The sequence below is a fragment of the Armigeres subalbatus genome, chromosome 2 (assembly GCF_024139115.2).
Source record: "Armigeres subalbatus isolate Guangzhou_Male chromosome 2, GZ_Asu_2, whole genome shotgun sequence".
NCBI lineage: Eukaryota > Metazoa > Arthropoda > Insecta > Diptera > Culicidae > Armigeres > Armigeres subalbatus.
In genome coordinates, this window is record NC_085140.1 from 315,977,506 (window position 1) to 316,003,560 (window position 26,055).

Here is a 26,055-nt window from a genome sequence, read left to right on the forward strand (position 1 = left end):
GGTTCAAAACCTACCCTCGTAAGTAGAAAACTTTTTAAGAAGCGGAAAATTCTACACTAGTTCATAGGGTATTGTGTAAACGTCCGTTTTCTAATGATAAGTATTAATTTTCAGTCTGTACGATCTCTGGTCGCTATACGAGCACATCTTTGCTTGGTTTCTATTTCAGTATTCAAATAAGAATGACTTGCGGCTGCATAACAAGCGTTGCATATTTATAATGTATATAATCTTACTTCCTTCTTTCTTATTTTTTCTTCCTTTTTCCATCTTTCTTCTTCTTTCTCCGTTTTGCCTTCATTTCTTATTCATTTTTCCTTCTTCCATATTTCTTTTTCCTTCACTCTTTTTCTATCTTTCTTTTTTCTTCTTCATTCTTCTTTCTTCCTTCTCGAAATTCTTACTTCTCGCATTTTTTCTTTTTCATTTTCTTAATTTGCATTTGTCACGTCTTATTTCTCACATCTCACTTCTTATTTGTCAATGGTCACTGCTCATTCCTCACTTCTTTTTATTTTGCAACACAATCTAATTTTTCACTTCTCATTTTAATATTTCATTACTGACTTTTGTCTTTGCATATCTCACTTCTTACTACTCACATCCCACTACTCACTTCCCACCTCTTATTCACTCATTCATCTCCTCTCACTATTCTCTTGAAACATTTCACTTCTCACTTCACGCTCCTCACTTGTCACTACTCACTGTTCACTTTTCACTACTAAATCTTCACTACGCACATCTTATTTCTCACTTCTCACTTTTCACTACTCACTTCTCACTTCTGTCTTTGCACATCTCACTTCACTTCTCACTTCTTACTTCTCACTGCTCACATCTCACTTCTCACCTCTTATCTACCAGTACTCACTTCTCTCTTCTCTACTAGAACTAGAATCTAGAACATTCTCTAAATGGGACTTGTTTGAAGATTATAATGACACGTACCAATGTGATCAGTTGTTCAAATTTAAATAAAGGTCTCTTTGCAATATGATTTCTTTCGAATAAATTTCAACCAACTTAATTATAACTTCTATTCTTTTCCGTCAACACTAGTACCATTAATTTTTATTCAAACAACATCTCGTAAATCATTCGAGTACACATCATCTCACTCATTATTTCCCTCAGCCAACAACCAGTACCTCAATCATTTATCTGTGCAATGCACACGTGTAAAACAAGCGTCCAAACGACGACTTTTATTACTTTCGGTTGACATATGGATCCATCATACCGTAATAACGCAAGACTCGGAACTTATTCCGAGCCCTCAGGTACCGACCCGGCAATCGCACTGTCACTCCGGAGACAATCTATAATTAGATTTTGTTAGAAGAAACACCACGCGTGAAGCCGCAATTTAGAAAAAGGAAATTGGATACGACATTATTACGATGTTTATTGCACTCGAGTGAGAACGCAGTGAGTTTACAAACCTCTTTGTTTGATGCGCTTACGGTCGGCATCGACCATACCCGCGGATCATCCGAAAAGAAGTAGAAGAAAGGCTCCATTCAGCAAGCCGCGCACTGCATCGCCCCACTGACTGGTTGATGCAGCTTGGTGCACGCATCCCATCGATCAAAGACAAAATCGCTTTACTCACCGCGACAAGACGAGAAGCGACACGATCTTGAGTTCGATCGCGGGCAGGAGGGGAGTTTGTTTTAAAATGGGTTCAAGTACTTGTAAATGTCCTATTAGTTACAATTTATGCGGTGATTATTTCGTCATGCCTACGTTAGGGATTTTTCTGGATTACGATGCGCAGTCGAGTATATTGTTAGTTCTATTTTGCGGATAAGAATTAGAACATGGTAAAAAGAATTGGAACTCTCGGTTAGCCAGGTAAACAGTTGCAGAAAATGGAAAGCTAGAAGTGACTCTAAACAGACATGACACGATGGTTCTCGACGAAACTTTAAAATCAGTTGGAATTAATAATTCAAAATTTTATCATCTGTTGAAACTAATTTTTAGGATGAATATATTAAATGACTGATCTAATTGGATAATTATTATAAACAAAACTTCGTGCTGAAAGTAGTATGAATGCATTAACACATATACCCGGTTCGGTGTAGTAAGATTTCAGGGGATAATTCCTGCTTCAACCCTTCCGTTACCAACCCCCTTTTGAAAACGAAAATAAAAAATCTTTTTGGCCGTAACTTTTTTGTCTTTCGACATTTTTTTCACAACTTTCACCAAAATAAGCGGAATTTGTTTAAGTTTCAGGTGGGTGTTAGCTTCTGACCATATGCTAGAACGCATACTTCGGAAATGATTATTTCAGATATTTTGGAGAGAAACGACACATAAACTATTCCAAATTTGATCAGGAATTCGATCGGTCCGAAATATTCCGGCCTGTATTCCGGAATCCGGACGTTACACCAGTTTAGTTTACATCTAAACAGATAACACTGAATCAACAATTTGACGCCACAATACACGGTTCAAGACCGCATCTCTCCATCCTCGAATACGCCCCACGCTCGCCAAGTCGTTTTGCACCTGGTCTGCCCACCTCGCTCGCTGTGCTCCACGCCTACTCGTACCTGCCGGATTGGAGACGAACATCATCTTTGCAGGATTGCTGTCCGGCATTCTTGCAACATGCCCTACCCAGCGTGCCCTTCCGACTTTAGCTACCTTCTGGGTACTGGGTTCGCCGTAGAGCTGGGCGAGCTCTTGGTTTATTCTTCGTCGCCACACACCATCTTCTTGCACATCGCCAAAGATGGTCCTAAGCACCCGTCTCTCGAATACTCCGAGTGCTTTCAAGTCCTTCTCAAGTATTCCTCTTAGCTATGTAGGTTTTCTTTCAACATGCGCTTGATAGGGAAGCGTCATTAACAGTATAATGAAAAAATAAATTTCCCCATACTAATTTGCATGCAAACTTGAAACGGCTTGTGCTAAATCAGTTTTAATCCAAATGAGCTCAAATTTTCAGAGGAAACTCAGAACATGGTAAAGAATCAGATGAGCACTGTGGAGCAAAATCGATTTTGAACCACTCTATAATGTCCATATTTCAGGTCCGTAGGGTATAGTTTCCCAAAGTGGTGGGTCGCGACCCCCAGGCTGTGTAAATCTTATGGAAGGAGGTCGCGACCCCCCCCCCACTTAGGGAAGCTGTGCCGTATATGACAGCGTTTTGTATATGACACATTTGGTGCGGTGGCGAATCATTTTTGACCGCAGTTTCTTCTGAAGCCCGTAGTAGGCCCGACTTCTACAGATGATGCGCCTTCTTATTTCACGACTAACATTGTTATCAGCCTTTAGCAAGGATCCAAGGTAGACGAACTCCTCGGCCACCTAGAAGGTATTCCCTTCTATCGTAACACTGCTACCTGTCGCGTTCGGTTCCGCCCACAAGCATGTACTTTGTCTTTGACGCATTCACCACCAGTCCAACTTTTGTTGCTTCACGTTTCAGGCTGGTGTACAGTTCTGCCACCTTTGCAAATGTTCGGCCGACAATGTCTATGTCATCCGCGAAACAAATAAATTAACTGGATCTGTTGAAAATCGTACCCCAGCTGTTACACCCGGCTCTTCGTATGACACCTTCTAGCGCAATGTTGAACAACAGGCACGAAAGTCGATCACCTTGTCTTAGTCCCCGGCGCTATTCGAACGAACTGGAGTGTTCACCCGAAATCTTCACACAGTTTTGCACACCATCCACCGTTGCTTTGATCAGTCTGGTAAGCTTCCTAGGGAAGCTGTTCTCGTCCATAATTTCCCATAGCTCTACGCGGTCTAAATTGTCGTATGCCGCCTTGAAATCAACGAACAGATGGTGCGTTGGGACCTGAAATTCACGGCATTTTTGAAGGTTTTGCCGTACAGTAAAGATCTGATCCGTTGTAGAGCGGCCGTCAACGAAGCCGCACACCGCTTCTTCCAGGCGGCGTTTATTCTCCTGAAAAAGGCGAGTCTACTGTTTCCGCTTCCGTTCCACGTTCTGCCGGGTACTGCCCGCGCTGCGTCCTTCTCCTCCAGAATCTGTCTGCACTCTTCGTCGAACCAATCGTTCCGTCGACTTCGTCCCACATACCCGACGTTGTTCTCCGCTGCATCGTTAATGGCTGCTTTAACTGTATTTCAGAAGTCCTCAAGAAGAGCATCATCGAGGTCACTCTCTTACGGCAACGCTGCCTCGAGGTGCTGCGCGTATGCAGAGGCGACATCAGGTTACTTCAGTCGATCTAGGTCGTAGCGCGGCGGTGGTCGGTACCGAACATTGTTGATGACGGATAGTTTTGGGCGCAGTTTAACCATCACCAGATAGTGGTCAGAGTCGATGTTAGCGCCACGATATGTCCTGACGTCGATAATGTCGGAGAAGTGCCGTCCATCAATCAGAACATGGTCGATTTGTGATTCTGTCTGCAGTGGTGATCTCCAGGTGTACCGATACGGAAGGCTGTGTTGGAAGTAGGTGCTGCGAATGGCCATATTCTTGGAGGCGGCGAAATCAATTAGTCGTAGGCCGTTTTCGATCTAAACTCCTTCTCTTGGCCAACCTGAGTGTTCAATTCTCCTATGATGATTTTGACGTCGTGGCTTGGGCAGCTTGTAGCAAGTACGCCATATTTATTTATTTATTTATTTCAATGTTTAGTTTATCTCTGTAAATATATTTATTTTGTTATTTATTTAAATTATAAAACTTTGCATGTCCAGTTGCGTCTTTCGAAATAAATCTTTGTGTTGGATCACCGCAAGAATGGTCTAGAAGAAGTACGCTATTGAGTTACCTACGCTAAGAATTGAGTCTTGTGAGTTCCCTACAGTCAGCTACCAAGGAAACACATGGGGTTTAGCCAGCATATAGCGCATCATGACGCCAAAAGTAGCGCGTGGCTTGCGGCCAACGACCCGCACGCCGGTCTTTTGAAGTTGCGTTGACCTTTGGCTTGTCCGGCATTCCACGCTTGGCACGATTCTTAGCGAGCAAGCTTACTGGCTAATTTGAATCGTCTGTGGGAATGAGATGCACGATTTTGGGGGATTTCGTGGATAAATTCTTTGGATGCTCGGGTTCGCAAATTTCAACTTCAATGAATTTCGCGGTATCTGAGGATTTTTCCAACCCGGAATCGTTCACTTTGTTCCGTTCCGTGGAAGAGGCAAAAGCGGTCAATTTTGTTCCGTGCCGTAGTGTGTTCTCAAAGGTGAAAAGTGACATAGATTTTTAATAGGTGTTAGCTAATATATGTTCTTGTTTCCCTCTAGTCGAGCCAAAGTCTATAAAAGCTCAATTAAAGCAATTCCGTTCCGTGTGTGTGCGTAGATCTGTTTAGTGAAAGGTAAATTGTTGAGTTCGAATATGCAAGATAGTGTCTTAAATCTCGTGTGCATGTAAACGTTAATTAGGTCCGTGGCAGCATTGGTGAAGCCGACACACTACACCCATCCGTTTCGATCGCTTTTGACCCCACGCATCGGCTGCAAAGATTCCCGGGGTACACTTGGCCGGAGAAGGTTGCGTACCATCAAAAGCGCACCTTTGGCAGGCGAAGCCAAACCACCGAAACCACATCAATCAATTTCCAACCTCCAACCGCATAGCAGCAGATCGCCGTTGTCGTCGTCATCATCGTCAGCGACTACCGACGGCGCCTCATCAACTTTGCTTTGCGCGCCAGGAGATGAACGGACGCTTGTACCGCGCCCATGCGTAAGCCCGGAGGGAGTGAGTGACTACCACATCGACGCAATACGCCGTCCGTCGGCGTGAGTTCTGGCCCGGAGTAGTGCGCAAAGCAGCTCTGGCCACATCCGTAGGTCCTCCTCAATGACTAGCTAGTCGGAAACTTACTTACTAACTTATGGATCCTGTACACCTCCGGTGGTGCAAAGGGCCGACTTGAAAGATCTCCATCCTGAGCGATGCCCGGCTATCGCTTTAACCTGTAGCCAGGTTAGATTTCGGTCGACTTCTTTTATTTCTTTATTGAGGCTTCGCCGCCATGAGCCTCTGGGTCTGCCTCTGCTGCGATGTCCCGCTGGGTTCCAGTCTAATGCTTGCTTACAGATTTCGTTTCCGCCCCTACGTAGAGTGTGGCCGACCCAGCCCCACTTCCGATCCCGAATTTCTGTTGTTATCGGCCTCTGGTGACAACGACGATGGAGCTCGTTGTTTAAGATCCAATTGTGAGGCCACCAGGCCCGAATTATATACCGCAGGCATCTGTTAATGAACACCTGCAGCCGTTGAGTGTTCTCCACTGATACACACCATGTTTCGCTAGCGTATAACAGCACAGATTTCACGTTAGAGTTGAAAATTCGTATTTTAGTGCATTCACTTATCTGCCTGTTTTTCCAGATATTTCTTAAACTCGCAAAGGCAGCCTTTGCTTTCTTGATCCGTGCGTGCGCCTATGTCGATCTTGGTACCGCCGTCTGACGCCATTTGGCTACCAAGATATTGGAAGCTTTCAACATTCTCCACTGGTTGCCCGGCTACTGTGAAACTGGAAGGAGTCACCGTGTTTACATCCAACGATTTGGTTTTGTTGACGTTGATGACTAAACCTGCCGAGGAGGAGCGATCGACAAGGTCGTTGAGCTTACTCTGCATATCAGAGCGCCGTTGCGCGAGTAGTGCAACGTCATCCGCCAATTCGAAGTCGTTTAGGTGCTCCATGGTTATAGGCTGCCATAACAGCCCGCGGTTTGGTTCACGGTCAATCGCATCTACCAGAATCTCGTCGATTACGATGAGGAACAGTAACGGTGATAGAATACATCCTTGCCTCACACCAGCTATGACCCGGATAGGGTCGGACAGGACCCCATTGTGCAGCACTCTACACGAAAAGGCCTCGTACTGTGCTTCGATGAGGCCGATGATTTTCTCAGGAACCCCCTTGCGTCTCAGGGCGCCCCACATATTCTCGTGATTGAGACGGTCGAAAACTTTTTCGTAGTCAATGAATACCAAGTAAAGGGACTCTTGGAATTCGTTGACCTGCTCCAGAATGATGCGGAGCGTGACAATATGGTCCACACAGGATCTTCCGGCATGGAATCCGGCTTGCTGTCGCCGGAGAGTCGCATCGATCTTCTCCTGAATCTGGGCTAGGATAATTTTGCACAGAACTTTGAGAACGGTACACAGCAACATAATGCCTCGCCAGTTATCGCATACAGTCAGGGTCACCTTTTTGGGCACCTTCATCAAGATACCCTGCGTTTAGTCGACTGGCAAAGTTGAGGTGTCCAAGGTATTACGAAATAAATAATACAATAGATGAGCGGATGCCATGGGGTTAGCTTTGTGTATCTCGGTTAATATGCGATCGACCCTGGGACTTTGTTTGATTTCATGGATGGTCGTTTGAATCTCTAGCAGTGATGGAGCTTCGGTATTGACGCGTGTTATACGTCGGATCCTAGGCAGATCATGCCGAGGTGGTGATGGCCTGGCTGGCACTTGAAAAAGTTGTTCGAAGTGCTCGAACCAGCGTTTCAGCTGGTCAGTTGGGTCGGTCAATAACTGATCATTCGCGTCTTTCACAGGCATCGTTGCATTCATCTTCGCCCCGCTTAAGCGTCGTGAGATATCGTAGAGGAGGCGAATGTCCCCGGTTGCGGCGGCTATCTCTCCTTGGTCGGCCAGAGAGTCTGCCCACGCTCGCTTGTCACGTCGACATGAGCGTTTTACTTCCTTCTCAAGAGCCACGTATCGTTGACGGGTTAAAACTTTGGATCCTCTGGTTTTCGATCGCTCTATCGCAGCTTTGGCTTCTCTTCGCTCCTCTATTTCCTCCAGGTCTCATCGGTGATCCATTGTTTTCTCTGGGTCCATAGTTCGCCCAGATTGTTCTCGCTGGTGGCGATGAAGGCATTCTTGATGGCGGTCCATTGGTCTTCCACGCTGCCACCTTCCGGAATATCTGCTGCACGAGTCTCCAGTTCTTCAACGAAGGACCGTTTCACCGTGGCATCTTCCAGTCGGCGTGTGTTGAACCGTCGTCCAACTCTTTCCTCTTGCCGAAGAAGCCGTGCAATGCGCAGGCGTATTTCACCAATGAGTTGGTTATGATCAGACGCGATATCGGCACTACGTTTATTCCGTACATCAAGAAGGCTCCGTTTCCATTTTCGGCTGATGCAGATGTGGTCGATTTGATTTTCTGTAAAGCCGTCACGGGAGACCCACGTGATCTTGTGAACCGTTACCACAAAATTCTGCGAACAGCTCTCCGTTTTCGCTCATTTCTCCGAGACCATGGCGTCCCATAATGCGCTCATGGTTCGAGTTGTCGGATCCGATCTTCGCATTGAAGTCGCCCAAACAGACCTTGATATCACCCTTCGGAATTCTATCTACGACGGCATTGAGTTGACTGTAGAAGTTCTCTTTGTCTTGCAGATCGGCAGCATCGGTTGGCGCATAACATTGGATTATAGTAAGGTTTCGGACCCGTGTTCTAAATCTGGCAACGATTATCCTTTCACTTATAGGTTCCCACTTCATAAGCGCAGAGTGTGCCTGAGCGCTTAGTAGGAAGCCAACTCCGCGATGCCGGGGAGCGTGTTCACCTCGTAAACCAGAGTATAGCAGAACTTGTCCCGACGGCGTTCTGTGTTCTCCAAAGTTTGGCCAACGGACTTCACTCAGTCCCAGGATCTCAAGCTTCATGCGGCGTGCCTCATTGGCAAGTTGTGCCAATTTACCCTGCTGGGCTAGGGTTAAAACGTTCCATGTTCCTAATCGTGTCCGTTGTTTTGCGCTAAGAGTCGTCGCCGTAAAATCAGTCCGTATTCTTTCATTATCGGATTCTCGAACAAATTGATGTTTCGGGAACAGTAGGTTGTTGGCCCAAGGTTCCCTATCCACTGGGATGGGGCTGCCATCTTAGGTATAGCTTCCGGGGAATAGCATTTCATACTCAGCCGCTGGATGCCAGAACAGACGCTGTTGGAGCCGCACCTCCTTGGTGAACAGACGCTCGATCAATCGGGTCAAATTTGTTTAAAGTCCCACCCAACACCAGGACTAGATTAGTGCGCTTTGAGCGGCACACGGTCGCTTTGATAGGGCCTGCTTGGGGACACATGCAGCTTTTTATAGAAGTTCAACAGAGCCCACTGTCGAACCCCACCACATCCTAGGCAGACCCCACAGGACGCACCCTCTCACTCTAGCTGATGTCAGAAGGACAACAGTGCCCAGGCTGCACTACCAGCTAAGTACGCAACCCTTAGCTGGCGGTCAATTGTCATCGGAAGACCCGTGGAAGCGTGAGTATTGGAACTTGTGAGGACCAGAGCTATGTTAGGCGCCCCTTCCCGGATGTCAACTCACCATTTCGCAGCCCAAAGCGGAAAACCGTGAGTAAATGCATGCGTACTTGTTTGTGTCGTCCATGGCCATGTGACCCAGTAGATGCACAACAATTTTTGTTGGGTGAGTCCGTATTTAGCTAATTCGATGCGGCTCTCGTGTGAAGCTCGCCGTATGTGAGAAGCGAGAGTGAGTTCGCAGGAGAGGTTTGTCGGAGTCAGCAGAAGGAGAAGAGTCGCGTTGCCGGTGAAGAGAATGGCAAAGCAGAAGATGGAAGAGAGTGTACACACGTAGAGATTAGGGAATTGCACGCACACATAGTTAACGCAGAGGGAAACAGTGGGAAATGCTAGGCCTAGGCGTATGCCATGTAAACCTTGATTGGAGCCTCATGTATGAAAGAGATCAGAGCCGAAAGAAATATCTCGATCATAAAGCGTTAGACCGGTTCAAATCAGCTATTTGAATGTATTTGGTTGATGTCTTGTAAAGGATTTATGTTGCTTCGCGGTCGTTTGTAGTTTATTAGTGAATATTTGGTTTGTTTACTGGGTAGTCAGCCCGATTCTGACTTTTGGGACCGCTTTCTAGTCTTGGACGGAGTAGAGCGGGTGAACATTTTGTGTTGGTCCGATGAGGAAAACCCCCGCCTGAATGACTGGTTCCAGGTCGAATGTCGGAAGAATTTATTTGGGGAAATCTCTTAGAATTAGTTGTGTCCGCTCAGAGACGAGAAGTACGACGGACGTATTCGGATTAGCCAGTCAGCTTTCTTTTTAAGAAAAGTGACCCTTCCCCTAAGAAGGTCTCAAGCCGGGCAACGAAAACTTGTTGGGCGGTCTCCTTCCAGGAGTGGCGCATAAGCCGCCCAATTATTAACCGGAAACGAAACTGGCCGACCCGTTATAAGCTGTCGTACTCACGTTCCAGCTGCCCGTGGAATGGGTCCGGAGCTTCCGGAGTGTAGGCTATGCGCGTTGATTATGCTGAAGCTGAAGAACCGGCCTATGATCCTCAACTTGCATATTCTTTCATTGATCGGCCACCACCCGATCACGCGCCTTTGCATGTCGTCCATCTCTATGAAAGCAGTTCCCAGCTCGTGTATGTTGCCGCAGCTCTGGTAGATGGTACGATTACCTCTAAACGTTTGCACCATTGATCCCTTCCAACAAACCTCCTGCAGCCCTACTATGCCGAATTGACGCTCCTTGAGCACATCGACGAGTATGCGTGCGCTCCTGTTTTTTTTTGTCTTTATTATCGAGACTTTCAGCCCGAGGCTGGCTCGTCTTGAACTGTGCTCCTGATGAAGTTGAGAGATTCACAGTTCCACGAAACGAGTTTCCAATCGCTAGTCCCTTTTCGTCGCAGTGGTTTTTACCGATGGTTCCGGTCCGTACTCTCTTGTTGATTCTTCGTTGCGTATTATTTTTCAAGGCTGGCTGGCAGGGCCTGACACCAAACCCCCTAAATTTTCGGAGGACCATTCCTCCTTATTCCCGGTGGACCATGGTGCACAGTATCACTTATAGTCCCTCGCTGGCACTCGGACGATGATCAGCCGCCTCTAACATGTAAAACAGACGCTGTTGTAAGCCGCTCCTGACATGGAGAACAGACGCTCAGTAAGACTTGGACCTCCGGAGAAGAGCAAAACCTTCCATCCCTGTCAGCATACGACCATAGTTCCCACCGGGGTTGGTTACCCGATCTTCCCTAAGGTTGCTCGTATCCTGACCAGCATCACGAGCAGGAGCATCACGAGATGGGGTCTATTTTATTCTTTAAGGTACGCAAAGTACCAATGGTACGCTTTACCCAGAATTTGCCGTGTCTCCAATTGCTTCCATTTATCTTGATATTTCCAACTGTTTTTATTCGTAACTCTTGTTCAATTTAATTTCTGTGGATATGCGTAAAACGTTGAAGTATTGTTGTAACAGTGACAATTTCTATTGATTTTTGTAAAGCAAATCTTTGTCGAACTTATTGATTTCGTGTTCTCGCCCATGAGGTATAACCAGCCACCGCACATTTTCAAATAGGTCATACATATTCGGTAGTTCGGTTGACGGAACCGCGCGTGGATCTCATTAGACGTAATTCGGTGTAAGCGAATCTTATTAGACTCTCTAGAAACAAATATTGGCTAGAGTTCTGCTGGTTAAGGTAATTAAAAGTATCTAGCCTCGACCGAGTAGCACACTAGTCACATACCAGTTACTGTGACTCATATGCGACAGAATCCAGTAACATTGGAGTTGCTGTAACTAAATCGATCTGAATTGTGTTACTAGAGTCCGCTTAGATTCCGGTTTAATCCACTTCTATCTAATAATAGCTCCTAATGCGTAACCGTGCATAGTGTTTTGAGCTAGTTTGTCATTATTTCGAATTGTCGTCAAATAAATTAACTCGAATTTTCTACTCTTTTCTCCGAAGGCCCAAAAGAAAATTGGAATAAGATGTAGTTTGTTCAAATATGTTATTTACATTCAACGTTGATGCTTTTAAATGAGGGTCCTTTGGTGTAAAATGTTCTGTTCTTGTCTCTTTTCTTTTAAACACTCTTGGTTTTCCAAAAGGTGACAATGATAATAATGATGGTAAATAGTATGTTCACATTAACTGCTTTATAACTAGATATAATACAAAACGATAATATAATATGTGAACTTTTACAGCGCCAAGCTATTAATTGATTAACAAATATGATAAAAATGATGGGATCTATTGATTGCTGCTTTGACACCTCTCTAACACCTCACGATATTTTATGAAGAGCGAGAAAGGCATCATCACCACTAGGTGGATGATCCTGGGTTTTTTGGACTAAATTCTTTTGTGATAGAACGTATTTGTCCGGAATAAGAAATTTCTGGAAGTACGCGCTTAATCGGTGTAAGGCGCTAGAGTAGACAATTTCTTTGAAAGAACTCAGTTTTCCGAAATATTACTTTCAATAAATGAATCTTTTTTCTAAAGCATATGTTTTCCTAAGAAAAATGGAGACGTTTCAACTCTCAGTATTAATTTTTCCATGTGAAACACTTCAATCCACTCTTTTTTTCTTCACTCTTCAAAATTACAAAAACTCATCCCTTTCCATTTTCTTGAAAAACTTCCTTGTGTCTGTTATTATTCAAATATTATTTTGCGTAAATTTATAATATCTTGATTGGTGACTAACCAACCAAAATTTTCTTCTTCATAAAAATAAACCCATGTTTGGGTAGTTCGTTTTTACGTGGAGATTCGTGGTAGAAGAAATAAATATCATTCAAAGATTTAAAAATATCTGGCGCATCCCCCTTGCTCTATGAAAGTTGTACGATTTGCTTCACATCCCGCGTAAGTGAATTTGACATCTTAACATATTCATTTATTCACTGTCAACATTACTACAAATAACGATCCCGTTCAGAATGACTAAGAAGTGCCCCCTTCGTGGTAAATAGTTTTCCAAAGATTGGGGGGAGGATGATCCATTCACGTCAGCGTCAGCATATTTGTCTTACAACAGCTCGGAGAATAGCCAGAAAAAATGACTCATCATTAAGCACATAGGACCCAAAATGTGTCACCGTCATCGTTGCTGGTTGCTGGCGTAACCACGCCATGCTCTTGTTACACACTTAGGTACTTTCCGCGCACACGACGTGCTGCCACAGAAACTGATTTCATGTCGTCTTCCGGAATGTCTTGCAAACGAACCATGACCATCACCCACAGAGCGTCGAGTCGAGTCTTGGCCAAATTGAATGTAAATAATGCTTGTTTTTGTTGGATGGACGATTTAAAGCATCGGATTCCAAAAGTTGTGAGGCGGATGTGTTAAAAGGGAGGGATGATTTTGTTGACAGCCTTAACTCAAGTTAAACCTTTCGTTTGAAAAATTGAATAGGTGACATTTTTGGCCAAAATGAGATTTTTATATATTCTGAATCCACGTCCAAAAATTACGCATTCTAGCAAAAAATACGATTTTTTTTAGTGCTGCTTGCAGTTTGTGCACTTGAAGTGCCTCAGGGTGTTGAGTTTTGCTAAAAAACTATTGGTCAGGATCAAAGATATCGAAAGATTCGGTTCCGATTCGTTCAAAAACATTTTAATTGGTGTCTTCTCGAAATTGTGTTATATGGATGTGCAGTTTCTCAAAAAATGATTCAGTTACAGTACGCAGTGGGCATGTCTGAATCAAGAAAACAAAATACAATACATACCATTTTACGTAATATTATACATAGCATTAGTACCCTGGAAGAAATATGATTCGTGTAAGATTAATCGTTTGGACCTGAGATGTTTGGACTAGAATTCATCGTTATTTTCTCTATGATCAAGAGATAGAGAAAATCAAAATTGTATGCTCAAGAAAATGCAGGAATCATCTTTCAAACATGAAGATGTTCCTGACTAGTTTTTCCTCGACGCTTTCTATGCTTGGAAATTCATACTGTACGTCTACCTTTCGCATCGTTTATCGTGTTTACTGGATCACAGTTTCATAGAAAATCATTCAAAGGATTTTTAGAGACAGGACAAATTAGACAAAAGACAAGAAATGCTCAAATACTTACAATAAATTTTATTCAATTTTCTATAATTTATATAAAAATATATGCTTGACACATCCATTCAATTTAACTTGGCCATCAACCTCGACGGGAACGACGACTTCGGGAGCGACTTCGACTGCCCAGCCGTCTGCGCTTCCGTTCATCACTGCGGCTCATCGATCGAGACCGGCTGCGTCGTCTCGCACCTGCGATGTTGGACATGACCGCTGGGTGCTGGGTTTCGCACGGTGTTCGCCGTTCCGGATGACTGCAAGCCAGCTTGACAAAAGGTGACCTTTGTTCGGCGTTCATCCCGTTCCACACAACTGCCCCTTGGACGGCCGAATCCAACATCGACAGATCCTCGCGGGAAGCCCGAAACTCCCGGAGGAAATTGAAGAACGGGTTCCGGGTCAGTTTTCCGTGGGCGCGCTTAGCGTTTGTGCTTCCTTCGCCGTGTATCGGCTTCGACGGGCAGGGCGGGCAAGGAGGACAGCGTTCGTTCCTGTTCATTTTGAAATTTTCTTGAAGAAATGCTTGAAAAAAGGATCCTGCCAGGTTGACGTTTGAACGATTAATGAGGATAGGTCGAAGCCTGCTGTATGTTTTTCGATAGCCAACAAGCACTAAGGCATGGTTGCCAAGGTATTTCTATAATACTCTCATGGATGGCATTCGAAGCGTTTATTTCGTTTATTCGATCTCGACCTGGAATCAACGCATTGCAGAGAATATAAGGTGCCGAACATTTAATTACAGTATTACCACAGACAAACAGACATAATACATTGAACATTCACTCATCAAATTCATCGTCATTCAAACACTAACGACATCTGTTGATTTTAGTTAGTTGGGCAATTCACGAACCAGATAGCGGTAGTGAGCAAACGTCAAACTCGAGCAAGTCCGATACGCGCGCCACGAGTGATCAATTGGCCAACTAATGATTATTTTAATCGACCAGTAAATCAGTGAACGATGGAAATTTGACGAATGTTGTGTCTGTTTGTCTGTGGTATTACTGAATTGTTAAAATAATTCATTAAAGAAGCTGAATATCAGAAGGAATTGTATCGTTGATTTGCAGCACCATTCTTTGTTTTACTAATTAAGTGAGGTTATTATTTATTATCATTTAGTATATTAAGTGATTGTATCGTTAAGACGATATTTAAGGAACTTTAATTGACTAAAATACACTTTTGTAAGCGGTGTATAATCAATGTTTAATAAACATGCTGCAGCGGCTGCAGCGTGGAACTGCGTAGATAAAAACTGTTTCCGAAGCAGCACAAATCATACCAATTTGGTTGCAGCAACTCCAATGTGATCAAATTCGGTTACATACGAGTAACAGAAGCATATGTACAACAAGTGTGTTACTCGGGACCTCAAATATATCCCACAACAGCATACCCACTTTTAAATGATGGTATTTTTTGTTCACTGATGGCGGTAGATATCAGTGAAAATAATCGCCTGTTAAACTTTAATTTTATATTGTTGTTTAAAAAAACTATGCTGGAGATCCCATTTTTTTGTTGAGATCTGACATGAATATGGAAACTTCCTTGGAGACTTCTTCGAATTTTTCTAGCAAATCTTGGAAAATCCAAAAATTCTAGTTAATTCCTCCAGAAATTCTTTCGAAAATATTGGAGAACTTCTTTTGAAAATTTCGGATAATTATTCCAGGAGTTCTCTTCACATAATTTCTCTGAGAATTCCTCCAGATGTTTCTCCAAGAATCCTCTAGGATTTTATACAAGAACTCCTTATTAATTTCTTTAGGATCTACTTCAGAAGTTCCACCTAGCGTTTCTCCATGAATGTATTCAAAAATTACTTTTTGACTTCCTCTAGAGATTTTCTCAGGTATTTCTCTTTGAGTTTCTCGACGGATTTCTTTATTAATTCGTCCAACAATGCATTATGCCTTCTTTAGCCTGGCAGCCAGGTGCGCGTCTTAAAGACCATGGTCAATGTGACTGGGTTCAATTTATGACACGGTGTTAGAAGTTTTTGGACCACCATATGCATATGAGCATCATCAACTTGGTCTTATGAATTAGCAATGCAAAACTGGTGAATAGGCACAGAAACCTTGCCGCTCATAACTGTAGAATTCTACGGAATTTCTCATCTAGAAATTCTGTGCAATTGTCTCACTAATTCCTTATAACTCTTGGGTAAGGAAATCCTCAAATCTTTCTAGGATTCTTAAATATGAATTTGTCAGTCATCATCAGGCAGCCATGACGATAGGCGCGTCTCCCAAAACGCTACCGCATGGGCTGCGCATCTGGCAAATGACGAGGTTTTGGTGGAGGGGCTGGGAATGGAACCCATGCCCATTCGCTTATAAGGTGAACGTGTAGCCAACTATGCTACGGCACCCCGCTACCTCTTACTTTTTTTAATTACTTTTTCCTTCTTCCCTTTTCTTTTTTCCTTCTTCCTTCTCCATTGTTCCTTTTTCCTTTTCTTCATCCTTCTTTATTTTTTCTTTTCTCCGTTAATTTTTTTCATCCGTTATCTCTCTTCTTTTTTTCTTCCTTCTCCATTCGTTTTTTTTTCTTTTTTCTTCTCCCTTATTCTTATTTTCCTTCTTCCATTTTCCATTCCAATACTCAATTTAAACTAGTTTTTATCTGTATACGCCTTTCGAATTTTACAGAGCCCACTGTAAAACCCCACAACATCCTAGGCAAGCCCCACAACTCGCAGATGGCCTGGGGAGGGATCGTCAAGCCCTTGGACATAGTCCCTGCTGCCCGTGACCCTCCGTAGACTGCGTGGTTTGCGACGTGTAGCCATGGACCGAGCTGAATGGAGAAGACTCTTATATACCGCACAGGCCACTTCGGCCTTAGTCTGAAGAAATAAAATAATAAATGGGTTCTTCCTTCTTCCTTCCATTTTCTTTCTTATTCCCTTTTCATTCTTGCTTACTTTTTATTTTGCTCTCTTCATATTTTTTACTACTCACTGCGTTTAAGGCTAATTACCTAGTATTTGATATGATACAATCGATCAAATCCAGCTATGGCTGCTAAAGCACGAACATTTCATTTCATTTCATTTATTTAGTTTACATTTAAACAGATAACACTGAATCAACAATTTGACGCCACAATACGCAGCTCGAGGCCACATCTCTCCATCCTCGGATAAGCCCCACGCTCGCCAAGTCGTTTTGCACCTGGTCTGCCCATCTCGCTCGTCGCGCTCCACGCCGTCTCGTACCAGCCGGATCGGAAGCGAACACCATCTTTGCAAGGTTGCTGTCCGGCATTCTTGCAACATGTCCTACCCATCGTACCCTTCCGGCTTTAGCTACCTTCTGGATACTGGGTTCGCCGTAGAGTTGGGCGAGCTCATGGTTCATTCTTCGCCGCCGCACACCGTCTTCTTGCACACCGCCAAAGATGGTCCTAAGCACCCGTCTCTCGAATACTCCGAGTGCTTGCAAGTCCTCCTCGAGCATTGTCCATGTTTCATGTCCGTAGAGGACAACCGGTCTTATCAGGGTCTTGTACATGACACATTTGGTGCGGTGGCGAATCTTTTTCGACCGTAGTTTCTTCCGGAGCCCGTAGTAGACACGACTTCTAGAGATGATGCGCCTTCGTATTTCACGACTAACGTTGTTATCAGCCGTTAGCAAGGATCCAAGGTAGACAAATTCCTCGACCATTTTAAAGGTATCCCATCTATCGTAACACTGCTTCCCAGGCGGGCCCTGTCACGCTCGGTTCCGCCCACAAGCATGTACTTTGTCTTCGACGCATTCACCACCAGTCCAACGTTTGTTGCTTTCAGGCAGGTGTACAGCTCTGCCACCTTTGCAAATGTTCGACCGACGAAACAAATAAATTGACTGGATCTGTTGAAAATCGTACCCCGGCTGTTACACCCGGCTCTCCACATGACACCTTCTAGCGCAATGTTGAACAACAGGCACGAAAGTCCATCACCTTGTCTTAGTCCCCGGCGCGATTCGAACGAACTGGAGTGTTCGCCCGAAATCTTCACACAGTTTTGCACACCATCCACCGTTGCTTTGATCAGTCTGGTAAGCTTCCCAGGGAAGCTGTTCTGATTCATAATTTTCCATAGCTCTACGCGATTTATACTGCCGTATGCCGCCTTCAAATCAATGAACAGATGGTGCGGTCCAGGTCCCAATGGTATTCACGGCACTTTTGAAGGATTTGCCGTACAGTGAAGATCTGGTCTGTTAAGGCCGTCAACGAAGGCAGCTTGATAACTTCCCACGAACTTATTCACTAATGGTGACAGACGTTGGAAGATGATCACTTTGTAGGTGGCATTAAGGATGGTGATCGCTCGAAAGTTCTCACACTCCACCTTGTCACCTTTCTTGTAGATGGAGCGTATAACTCCTTCCTTCCACTCCTCCGGTAGCTGTTCGGTTTCCCAGATTCTGACTATCAGTTTGTGCAGGCAAGTGGCCAGCTTTTCCGGGCCCATCTTGATGAGCTCAGCTCCGATACCATCCTTACTAGCTGCTCTGCACTTCTCATTCGACCCAATAACCATTCGGTATAACAGCCATTCAGCCTGATGACCCAACATAGGTCCCATCTTCTTGGAAAAACATGTTTCCGAAAATGTTCCAAGAATTTTGATACCAGGGTGTCCTCTAAATGAGTTTGTGGCCACTAAAGGCCTTTCGGGAACTTGTTCTAGGATGACTGTTCTGGTTGATATCCATCCTATAGTTTCAACTTAATGGATAACATATTTCCGAAACAATTCCAAGAGTTTTGATACCTATATTGCCAGGGTTTATTTTAAATGAGTTGTTGGCCCTTCAGGCCTCCGAACCTGTTCCAGAATGACCGTTCCGGTTCATATCCATCCTATGCTCTCAACTACATGAAAAACATGTTTCCGAAACAATTCCAAGAATTTTGATACCCATATTGCCATTGATTCTCCCAAATGAATTTATGGTCACTGTAGGCCCTCCGGAACCTGTTCCAGAATGACCATTCCAGTTGATATCCATCCTATGGTCTTAACTACATGAAAAATATGTTTCCAGAACAATTCCAAGAATTTTGATACCCATATTGCTACGGTTTATTCTAAATTAGTTTTTGGCCACTACGGGCCCTCCGGGAACCTGTTCCAGAATGACCGTTCCGGTTCATATCCATCCCATGGTTTCAACTATATGAATAACATGTTCCCGAAACAATTTCAAGAATTTTGATACCCATATTACCAGGAATGAATTTGCGGCCACTATAGGGCCCACGGGAACCTATTCCGGGATGTCCGTTCCGAGTCCATATGATCACGTGGTCCTAATACGTTGGGAAGTCATAATCCTCGAATTTTCTGCGAAACTGGTAACTCAGGATACAAGAAATCATCATTTGGATTCTGTAAGATCAACTTCTCCATTTTTGAGACATGGTCTAGCAAATCCGGAACTCCGGTAACCAGGTAATCCGGATCGGTCCTATGTGACATGGATCGGATAGAGAATGAATTTCTTAATCCATAGCAAACGGAATCGTCCAAATCGGTTGAAAACTGACGAAGTTATGGTCATACCAAAACGTGGGTACCCGGGTACCCTGTCGGTACGTTACGGGGTAAAAATATTAAGATGCCCTTTTCCCAAGCCCCCCTTTACTGGATTTTCATTTTCGTACCTCCCAAACCTTAATTTTGCCAAGTTTGAAGATGTCACGGAGTTTCAATTTCCTGCGATGTATAGAACCCTAAAAAAATTCACTTGAAAACGGAAAAGGCACCCGGGTACCCTGTCGGTAACAAAAGGGTTTTGAATAAGAATTTAATTGAAATTATTGTAGAAAGAACCTCCGAGAAGTAGAAGAAATTCCCTAGAAACATTATTTTTTATTTTCCTTCTTTCTCCTTGCTCTTACTTTTTTCTTCCTTACTTTTTCCTTCTTCTCTTTTCTTCTTTATTCTTCTTTCTTCCTTCTCCCTTCTCCTTTCTTCCTTTTCCCTTCATCCTTCTTTATTTTTTCTTTTCTCCGTCAATCTTTTTTTTATCCTTCATCTCTCTTCCTTTTTTCTTCTTTTTTCTCCCTTCGTCCTTTTTTTTTCTTTTTTCTTCTCCTTTATTCTTATTTTCCTTCTTCCATTTCCCATTCCAATACTCAATTTAAGCTAGTTTTTATCTGCATAAGCCTTTTTTTTAGAATAAGCGTTCTATCAGGTTTCAATGTTTGTTGGGTTCTTCCTTGCGAAACCTAGCGACTTGCAGTTCCATGTTCCAAGCTTCCAGTCGTGATCCTTTATTCGTCGCCTAGGTCTTTGTCGTTTATATCGAGTCGTATTATCTCTTATGTTGCTCGTAATTATTGGTTTTCCTGGCGGCTTATTGGGCCTGCACAAACCTCCTGTCTTGTCGGAGGGCCGTCGTGTCAGGTATGTTTTGTGTCCCACCTAACACCACCTGACTTGGGCTTGTGCGCTTTGAGCGGCACACGGTCGCTTTGGTGTGGCCTACTTGCGGATACAGCTTTTAACGGAATTTAACAGGGCCCACTGTCAAACCCCACAACATCCTAGGCAAGCCCCACAACTCGCAGATGGCCTGGGGAGGGATCGTCAAGCACTTGGACATAGTCCCTGCTGCCCGCGACCCTCCGTAGACTGCGTGGTTGGCGACGTTTAGCCGTGGACCGAGCTGAATGGAGAAGATTTTTACATACCGCACTTCGGTCTGAATTAAGTCTGAATAAATAAAATAATAAATGGGTTCTTCCTTCTTCCTTACATTTTTCATTCTTATTCCCTTTTCATTTTTGCTTACTTTTTACTTAGTTCTCTTCATATTTTTTGCGACTCACTGCATTTAAGGCTAATTAGTCTTTGATATGATACAATCGATCAAATCCAGCTATGGCTGCTAAGGCACGAACATGGATTTCTGAATAAAATAACACGGTTGGGCAAGCCCAAGCAACCAAAAGTTCGGATAAGAGGGGCTGTTTTGGCTTAATCAGCTCGTATTTTAAGTAATTTTTTGTATGGTGGGAGCGCAAAAGTGAACTTTGAAGTTACCTTAAGGTGCTTAGAACTCAATGTGAACCAATTGGTTCGGCTAGGAACAATTTTAAGTAAAGTCTTAACTTTTGGTTGCTTGGGAGGCGACTCACGGTGCCCCCAGACGCGAATATTATCGCACTTTCATGAACCTCCGTGGTTTTCTCACGAAAAGAAAGCTTAAGGCACCAGAAAAGGATATTGAGCCTTTTGCTAGATTTTTGTAACCAGTGAATTGATTTTATTGTAATCATACAATTTAACAAGTAAGAGAGTAAACTGTGCAGTTAAGAGAAAAAACTTACGCGCTGTTGTTCCATCAGATTCATAGTTCGACCAAGCTTAATGTATGACAGACCTACGTGGGCTGGACACAATACTCAATGTCGATTAACATTCATTTATAGGGAAGATTTCCCATTGCTACTGGCAATAGAGGTAATAAACTATAGAGGACGATTGTCGCTGCGGTTCCCTTTGTTATCGTCCCCAAACATGTTGGGTACCCAAGTAACACCAAGCATTACAATATTGCACATATATCAATCACAAATCGGCATGCTAAATGCTAATAGCATTAGATCTGTTTTAACGATGTGTTGTTGCATTTATTTATCAACTGTCAGACAACGATACTCTAAATCAGCAATACGAATGCAGCGATGCATTACTGGTGCTTTATTTCAACATGCCAAAGTAATGAACCATTAATTCGGTCTTATAATTGCCCTTTTCCACTTTAAATCAACTTTTCGGGCTGTGTTTTTTTCAAGCATATATAGCTTCATGGTTACTTGGGTACCTATCTGTCAAAACGTACTGATTTTTCCTTTGTTGACATTTAGTGCCCTATCCTCGCCAGCAAAAGATGTTTCGCCAGTGACGACAGCGACAAACGTCCTCTATAGTTTATTACCTCTATTCTACTGGCATTTCAAAATACTTGATATAATTACTAATTACTATTTATATTTTGAACCTAACATGTATGCAGCGATTCCACGGGAAAAGAATAGAGTTGAAAAAAAAGTTGTCCAATTTTGCTCAAAATCGCTTGGTATGTTCTTCATCGAAAATAATTAGACCCGTATTTTTTTATTTTTTATTAGGGTGACCATGTTCGATATAGGGTTTCCAGAAAAATCGCTATTTTCGAAATTTTTATTTTAAAAAATCATAACTTTTGAACCACTGGATCGATTTGCAATATTTTTTATGGATAGAAAGCTTATTACTTCTAGTTCTTACTAAAATTTTTGGTTTGGTATATTGGTGTACTCAAATTTGTTAAAATGGTCAAAATATTCGTTTTTAAGATTTTTAAATGTTGGACCACAACGACTATGTATTTTATATTTTTTATGAAAATTCAAATATTTTTACATAACATATCAAAAATTAGAAATGTTCATCGAGCCGTTTTTGAGTCACATTTTTTGAAAATTTCAAGTTTTCTGCCCATACAATGGAATGAACGTTATTCTCCACTATTTCAAATAGCTCAAATTAAATCAAAAGTATGAAAATGTTATTCAAGAGTGTTTGTTTGGTCTCGTTTATTAGAAGAATTTACGAATCGCAATAGTTGAAAATAATTCAATCGGAATAGTCTGGTGTTGTTATTGATGACTTCATTCTCCAAAATCGGCAAAGCAATATGTCGTTTTTCAAAAAGGTTGGTTTTCAGCGATCCATACAATAGGTTACCTGCTTTGTTTATATGTTTTCAATATTTTTGATGCAGGTAATTCATTGTATTTTCTTTTTTGATTATGATTCATCTGTCTCCTTTTCCTTGTTCACTCTACCTAAATGATACCCAAAGGGACTATTTAAAGTGGTCTATAAGATAAAGTATATGTCAGTCAAGAAAATCAGTGAAATTGTCCAGTTGCCTTACTGAAGAAACGTTTAATACAATGAAGCACGAATGCTCAAATTGCCATGTTTGGAGAAATTGTTACAGGAAACTTACTCCTAAACTGTATGATTATGCAGCGGAAAGGAGAATAAAATTGGATAAAAGCTGTTCCTACATTTGTAATACCTGCTATTGCCGACTTTATCGCATTATCAAGAAAGGAAACGAGCCAGCAGCTCCAAGTGCAGTTAATATAGAATGTGAAAATCAAGAACTCACCGTTTCTGAACCATCGAAACTTGATGATCTCGCCGTTGCCGGACCATCAGTCACCAATAATTTCGCCGTGGCGGGACCATCTAGAGTGAACAATTTCACCGCACCAGCAAACATCTTTAATGGTGGTTTCGAAATAATCGATCCCAATACCGCTGGATCATCGGAAATTGACGCTGTTCCTAGTGTTGGTAAGTAGAATAATCTCTTCTTTTGTTCATTCAGACATCATGATTTGCTACGTTATACTAGTTGTACTCGATTATTCAGAAAATTGAAAAACATCAGTTCCGTATAATCTTACCTAATCCGACCTAGTAGATCAATTTGTAGATCAGTTGCCTATCATGCAACAAAATAGAATAATCGAATACAATATGTATTACATTATATGAAGAAACATGCGCCTAACTAATAGTTATTTTTCCATCTTGTTTTCAGAATCTTTGTTTTCTTTGGAATCAACGAGTGCTGAATCAATTGGTAGCGCTGGTGCCCAGAAACCCGGAGACGGTCAGGAAATTCTTCAACAAATGAAGGCGAAATTTGATGAAATATCTGACGGAATGATCGATATAGGATTCTAACTTCCCTTCCCAAATCCTGGACTGCATACAAAATGATGCAAGAATTCGGTGTTTCGCAACGAACTGCTCAACGTGCAAAGAAATTACAGATTGAAAAAGGTTTTATGAGCACACCGGAGACCAGAGTAAATATGTTGTCTTTGAGCGATGATACTCTAACTGTAGTTAGGGACTTTTATAATAGTGACGAGATAAGCAGAGGAAAGGGATTTCGTTATTGAAAATATGGCAGGAGAAAAAGTGCAAATACAGCGCAGGTTACTTTTATGTAACCTTCGTGAAATTTATTCAATTTTCAAAGAGCAATATTTTACTTTTAAAATTGGATTTTCAATGTTTTCAAGCAGCCGCCCAAAAATTGTAAAAAAATTGTACTGTCTGCGTATGCATTTATCATCAGAATGTTAAATTAATGTTTAAAACCCTTAAGGACAAGACACTTATTCATAACCATTTATAAACGTATCATGACTTGTTTTTTAAAATACTTTGTGAAAATCCTACAGAGAAATGTTGGTTGAAAACCTGTTATCATTGCCCGGGTACGCAGACACTGGAGAATGACCTGATGAATTTTCTTGAAAATGTCGATTCCTTAGAATTTAAACAATGGAAGCGAACAGATCGTTGTCATTTAAATTCAATGCGAATGGATGCAGAAGAGTTTGTGGAAACATTTTTAGAAAAAATAAGCGAATTATCTCCGCATAATGTTATTGCAGAACAACAAGAAAACTACTTGAAACAACTTAAAATTATTTTGGAAGCTACTGATTGCATTATAATTGCTGACTTCTCTGGAAATTACTCTTTTGTTATTCAGGACGCTATACAAGGTTTTCATTGGGCAAACGCTCAATGCACAATCCATCCGTTTGCCATATATTATAAGGATGAAGCACCAAATTTAAAGTTTACAAGCTTCATAGCAATCGCAGAATTTACTAAACATAACCATGTTGCCGTTCGGCTGTGTATAACAAATTGTGTGAATTTCATTAAAAAAAAGCTACCTTACCTGAAAAATATCCATTTTTTTCTGATGGATCAGGCAGTCAATACAAAAATAAGATGACTGCTTTCAATTTGTGCCACATGTACAAAGACTTCGGTCTTAAAGCAGAGTGGAACTTTTTTGCCACTTGCCATGGAAAAGGGCCTTGTGACGCTTTAGAAGGTGTTCTAAAGCGAAACGCTTCAAAAGCAAGTTTACAAGGCCATCATATTACAACTGCATACGAACTTTACTCTTGGGCTGTTTCTAAAGTAGATTCCAAAATATATTACGAGTTTTTCTCGGAAAAAGATTACAATGCAATGGAAAAGAAAATAAAGAACCTAAATCTCTGGGACACAATCGTTTCATTACTTTAAGCCACAAAATGAAAATTACATTATCGTGAAACGGTTTTCGTTTTCAGATGAAGAAAAGTGTGTTAAATTGTAAGAATTTTGCTATGTAATATTTTTTTTGATGAATTATGAAAAATAAAAATAATCAAATTAAATGCTGAGTTTTAATTGAAGGTAATCAGAGAAAACCATTGCTTGTAGTCATTACACAAAGAATTTCAACGTAGATTTCATTGGTCGGATAAATTGTGTTTTTTGGACTTCAAAAATGAGTTTTTAACTTCACTAAATATAAAAAAAATTCTACACGCTAAAAAAATATATTCTAGTTTCAGTTCGGTTCACTCAAAATGACCCTTTTGTGGAATAATTCAAAATAGTTAAGTTTACTCAGTCGTGGTTTACACTACCACTCAAATTCGGCATGAGTGCCTCTGCAACCCTTATGAGCACTCATGCTGAATTAGGACGCTAACGGACCATTGTGGTTCCAGTTAAAGCGTAAACCTTGGTTGAGTAATTATAATTATTTTCGACGAAGAACTTACCAAGCGATTTTGTGCAAAATTGGACAACTTTTTTTTTCAACTCTATTCTTTTTCCGTGGAATCGCTGAACGTTCATTCCATGTGTGTATGGGCAGAAAACTTGAAATTTTCAAAAAAATGTAACTCAAAAACGGCTTGATGAACATTTCTAATTTTTTGATATGTTATGTAAAAATATATATGAATTTTCATAAAAAAAAAAAAAAATACATAGTCGTTGTGGTCCAACATTTAAAAAATCTTAAAAAACGAATATTTTGACCATTTTAGCAAATTTGAGTACACCAATACACCAAACCAAAATTTTTAGTAAGAACTAGAAGTAATAAGCTTTCTATCCATAAAAAATATTGCAAATCGATCCAGTGGTTCAAAAGTTATGATTTTTTAAAAATAAAAAATTTCGAAAAATAGCGATTTTTCTGGTAACCCTATATCGAACATGGTCACCCTAATAAAAAAATAAAAAAATACGGGTCTAATT

At 41.9% G+C, this 26,055-nt stretch overlaps 1 protein-coding gene and 1 long non-coding RNA gene across 4 annotated transcripts in view; both read left to right on the forward strand.

The window, feature by feature from the left end:
- LOC134212637 (netrin receptor unc-5-like) overlaps positions 1-26,055 on the forward strand; it is a 909,680-nt gene that overhangs the window by 40,845 nt on the left and 842,780 nt on the right. The gene's annotated exons all lie outside the window — the stretch shown is intronic.
- LOC134216766 (uncharacterized) lies at positions 5,150-5,556 on the forward strand. The gene is made up of 3 exons (XR_009980815.1): positions 5,150-5,201; positions 5,263-5,336; positions 5,404-5,556. It is a non-coding gene; the product is annotated as an uncharacterized LOC134216766 (long non-coding RNA).